Source organism: Durio zibethinus, chromosome 5, assembly GCF_047325235.1.
Source record: "Durio zibethinus cultivar Kanyao isolate XHJ-2024 chromosome 5, ASM4732523v1, whole genome shotgun sequence".
In the NCBI taxonomy this organism is placed as follows: domain Eukaryota; kingdom Viridiplantae; phylum Streptophyta; class Magnoliopsida; order Malvales; family Malvaceae; genus Durio; species Durio zibethinus.
In genome coordinates this window covers 558,493-564,492 of record NC_143166.1, presented here as the reverse complement: position 1 = coordinate 564,492, position 6,000 = coordinate 558,493, and positions in this window count along the sequence as shown.

Sequence of the window (6,000 nt, the reverse complement as noted above, 5' to 3'; positions counted from 1 at the left end):
GCAAAAGAAGAGCTGACGAGAGATGCATGTCAAGAATAGATACAAATACATTGAGCTAATCATACCCTCATCTCAAATACCAGAGATTATTTTCCTTTTTAGAGTTGGGGTCAGAAGGGCTCAACACCATTCATATAAGTCAAGTCCTTCAACATATGTTTCGGTGAAAGAAAAACAAAAAAAAAAAAAAAGGAAAATGGGAAAAAGATAGAGTGATGTCCTAATTAACTCTTTTTACTTCAAATAATAATAATAACAACTCATTCTTAGTTAATTTTCTCCAAATGAATAAATTCTTGATTGAAGATGCGCAAATATTATTTTGTCGGCTTTATAGATTCCTTAAAAACATGTAAATAATAAATTTTGTTCATGAAATTAACATAGAAATATACATAATAATAAAATGATCAATCGAGTCGTCAAACATATGCTACTTTATTACCAAATTAATTAGACATTGTTTTTTTGAGGGAACCAAATAAAGGCGTTGGTTAAAAAGAAAACGTGGCGATACATATAGTTTAGTTTTTTTTATAACGACAAAGCAAATACAAAGGACCGAATCATACTTCTGTTGCAAGAATACAAAACTTCATAACATCATACTTTAACACACTAAAATCATCTTAAAAATAAAAACCTCCAAAAGTCCAAGAATCGATTCCTCTTTGCCACCAAAACTCCACACATATTAATTTGGAACATTGCACATTTTATTGCTTTCTTCCCCAACACTCGTCAACAGCTATTAAGTTATCATTTATTCTGTATTAAGCTATCTTTAATTTAATATTATATTATTATGTATTTACAATTATAAAATAGAGTTAAAAAATCTAGTAACAATATATTAGATAAATTTTTTTGTATAATAATAATATTATTTCATTCAAATTTATACTTTTTTTTATTAAATTTTTTTATTGAATAAGTTCATGGTAAGTTCATTTTAACCCCCAAAGATGACAAATTCTAATTTTCTTTATACTAATTATCATGATTCAATTTTAGGCAATTTCAAATAATAAAAAGTTATCAATGATTGGCAATTAAGTTATCATTGATTTATTACTATATTATTAGTAATTTAGTATTAATTTATCAATGATTTACTATTTAGTTCTGAATGATTTATTATTAAATTATTGATAATTTATTATAAAGTTATAAGTGATTTACTACTAATTTATAAAGATGATTTACTATGAAATTATCAATGTTAACAATGTGTTACTAAATTATCATTTATTTATCATTAAGTTTTTAGCAATTTATTACTGCATTATTAGTGATTTACTACTAAATTATTAGTTTATTATTAAGTTATCAATCATTTACTATTAAATTATTAATGATTTATTATATTATTATTATATATTTACTACTTTATTATTATTGATTTATTACTTAATTTTTAATTATTTATTATAAAATTATCACCAATTTACTACTAAATTATTCATGATTCATTATCATGTTATAGCTGATTTATATTAAATTATCTATTATTTACTATTAAGTTATTTTTAATTAATTATTAAGTTATCGATAATTTACTAATAAATTATACTAATTTACTTTTAAGTTTTCAATAACTAACTACTAAATTATTAATTATTTACTATTAAATTATTTAAGATTTATTATTAATTAATTACTATTAAATTGAAATTAATTTATTACTAAATTATCTTTATTTTATTATTAAATTATTATTTGTGTATTATTAAATTATTAATAATTAATTACCAAATTATTACTTATTTTTTTTATCAAAATTTCGTTTGAAATCAACTGCACCTGAATGGAGGCTAATTGCTGCAAGAATTTGTGCCAATTGCACTGATCACCCGTTTTGGTGTCAATGGTATGGTGCGATTTGTGTGGCTTTTAACTGCTGATGAAATTTGGTTCAGTCATCAACAGGCCACTTTTTTTTTTATTATTCCATTTTTCCCTTTACATAATATTATAATTGTTAAAATATCTTTTTTTAATAATTATTCCTTTTATTTTTTCCATTATAATTTTTTATTTAAAAATAATAAATTAATTTTATTAGTGTAACATAATAAAAATATTATTTGATATATTTTATTAATTTTTAATTTATTTATTAATAAATTATTATGTGATAAAAATAATTTTTTAATTATTTATTAATTTTATAAATATTAAATCACTTAAAATTTTTATTTTAATGCCCTTAATAGTTGTTTTTTATTCTCACTACAATTCACATAATTATCCCAATTACTTTTGCATTTAAATATATATTATTATTGATTTTAATTTTATCACTACAGTAATAATTACACATTCACCATCATTTTCATTCTCACCAGAACCATTTCACCATCCATTCAAATAGATTTTAAGTTATCTTTGATTACTAAAAAATTTAATTATGTTATCAATGATTAAATAATGAACTCATAAAACATAAAAAATATAAAATCATTAACAAACATATATATAGTTACCAAATCAATTAAAAGATAAAAAAATAAAAAATATTTTTAAATGACTTAATTATGATTATCTTTAATGAACTTATTTATCATCATAAATTATAAGTGCAATTGTTTTTAAAACAACTAAAAAAACACATGTTTTAATCTATCACTTTTAGTACTTTTTTTAAATTATAAAAAAGAATATAATAATAAAAATTTATTTAAATTAAAATTTATAAAAATATTTATGAAAAATATTTTAGTGAATCACTTTTAACATTTTTGAAATTAAAATTTAAAATTTTAAGTTATTTTATTTCATATAGACTTTATTTTTAATTTTAGTTGATTTAAATTAAACTTAAATAAATTAATAAAATTTATGTACTTAAGGACAAAATTATTAATTTAAAATTTCATTGGAGTATTTAGGTTAACCACTTTTAATATTTATTTAGAGTTCACACTTTTACATAGATGATGACATCTATATGAGGAGGGTTCAACTTACAAAATGTAACTTTTTTTTAGTTTTATATTTTTTTAACTATTAATTTCAATAGATTCAAGATATAAGATTAATTTTTTTTTTCTATTTTTACTTGTCTCTCTTATCATTTGTTTCAATCAAAAGTAAAAGTTAAAAAAAAAGTGTAAAATTAAAAAAAATAAAATTACATTGTATAAATTGATTCCTCATATATATATAAAAATATATATAGTTTAGTCGATAATTAGATGCATGGATTATCAAAATGAAACTAGGTTTCAAATTGAGGTCTCTCTCTCCAAACAATTCAAACAAATTAAAAAAAAAAAAAACAACTTAAACAAAAAGAAATGATTAAAGATAGAGGAGAATAGGATTTACAACAAAGCAAAAGCGAAAAGAAATCCATAATGTAACATTGACCCCTACGGAGTCTTATACTTAAAGTTGGTCATGGGTCATAGATTGTGAGATCAAAAGGATTGATTGCAACAGAGAATATGAGATGATAATGTAAGTAATATGCAGAGGACAGGAGGAGTGAGTTGGCTTGGGTAGCTGCAAGGGCGCACCCAAAAATGCTGATCTGAATCAGACCATTTTCCCGGTTAGTCATTGGTTTGGTTGACCTCAAGGCTTAGATTTCCTGGCTACCTTTTCTTTCCTCTTTTAGCTCGAAATTCTAAGCGGATATTTGCAACATTGCATGGTTTTCTAATTTTAGGTTTTTAACCATAGGATATATATATATATATATATATAGCTATTACAAGTAAACAAGTAAATGCAATTGACCTCATTAATCTTGCTTATGTAACTTACTAACTATACAACTGCTACTGCTACTTTTTTCTTTCTTTTTTCATAAATTTGCACATTCACGACTAATGGGCTCAATTCAAAATTCAGTTCAACCCATAGAGAAGTTGTTTCAGGCAGCAGAAGAAAAGAAAACGGGTTGATTAATTTGAATGATTTTGTCAACTTGAAAACCTACAGTAATTTATTCTGACGATGAAATAATTTCAGGTACAAAGGATTGGCTAAAATATTATTGCTGTTTTATGTAAACTCAAGAATTTGTAAGGAGAAAACTGAAAAGATATATTAAAAGAAGACAGAAATGGAATGGAGAAGCGTATCTTTGAGTCAGCCACCATGGACACGCTGTCAATTTTCCACAACTGTATTGTTGATTTTGCAATCCATGTCTGCAAAGAAAGTAAAGAAGAGTGGCTTGGGATTTTGAATTTAATTTGTAGTTTCTATTGGTATGGGATACTGGGAGGTCCCATTTTCACAAGTTGTGAGGGGAATAGGAATAGAACAATAAATGGAACCTTTCTTCCTCACAAGAACCACTACTTACACTGCTGCTACGACTAGCTAATAGCATAGCAGCCTCGCAATATCTAATTATGCCATATGCTTTTGGCCACTATTTCTGCAATAATATAATGTATTAAAAGGAATGTTATACACTCTCCTATCTTATCCTAAGTACATTTTTAATGGGAATGATATCCAATCGTACTACTTTATCCCAAGGAATGGTTCCACTGCGACCAAAACCACGTACATAAATGACTAATGGGACTTAATCACAACTTTAACTTTCTGCTCCAACAAGAATTTCTCTCACGCCTCAAGATCAAAATGCAATACGATCATATTATTTTGAAGTAAACCACAAAGCAATACGAAGCCTTCTTTCTTAACTATTATAAAATTCTTTAATAAAACCGATATAATCTGTCAAGTAAAATCCATATATTTAATCAAAGTAATGATATATCTCTATATATCTAAATACAAATCATATAAAATAGAAAACTGTTTCATAAAATCTCACGGCCAACATTGTCTTCGATGACTAAGTAATCTTTCCCATTTGATCTTTTAGCTTTTCACAAAACTAAGCAACTTATCATTTACCCATCTGTAAAGAAAAAGTAAAAGGGAATGAGCAAACTACAGCTCAATAAGTATACGCTCACTTACATTACTAGATCAAGTATCATTTTTATACATATCATATAGATCATTCGAAACATTTGTCAAATCATAATATCAAAACATTTCAAAGATCATATTTCTATAAAATATTTCATAAATTCATAAATCAATATAAAAACATGTCAATTTATATATCATTGTAAAATATGCTACCATTCAAATATCGTAATCAAACCAAATCATGGATCAATCATTAAAATCATCATAAATAATCTTTATATACAAATCATGGATTAATTTTTAAAAATCATTGTAAATCATCATTATCATTCGTTTATTATTAGCTATGGTCACTGCTATAACCCATGACATTGGTCGTATCGATAATTTCATCATCATGATCATTGCTAACTATTATAACCCGCTAGCTAGGGCAATACGCTAACTACTATTACTCGTTAGCCAAGGTCATATGATCATGTCTTTGCTAACTACTATTACCTGTTAGCCAGGGTCGTAGAACTAGTTCTAGTGTCGATGATCCCATTTTTCAGGGATATAAAAATGTAGCTATCATAAAATCGTTCTTTAAACATAAACCATTTTCTCATTTCATTCATAAGCATGATCCATTGTTTATATAGAGAAACACAAAATAATCATATGCTTGATCCTATTTTCATATATCGAAAATAATAAAATAAAGTATTCATTCATTTAGAAACATACATAGATACATAGATTCCAAAACAACCAAAGTGTGTGAGATTCTGCTTACCTCCTTTCGATTCTACCACTTAGTTTTTCCCCCAAAATAATTAATGGCCTATTCAAGATCATTTCAACACATCAGAATTTAATCAACCCTTTTTGAGACCATTTATACAAAAATCAACTAAATTACATAAGGGTTAACTCAACTAATTAATACTGGCAACATGATCTCCTTTCATTAAAACAACCATATCTCAAGATATCCATCTTAGAGTTAAGATCTTTCTAATGCGTTAGAAAGTAGACTTGATAAGGTTTCTAACTATATATGGCCCATCTCGTGATTCCTTGTGGATTAATTATAACCATTTTGCAATCTAT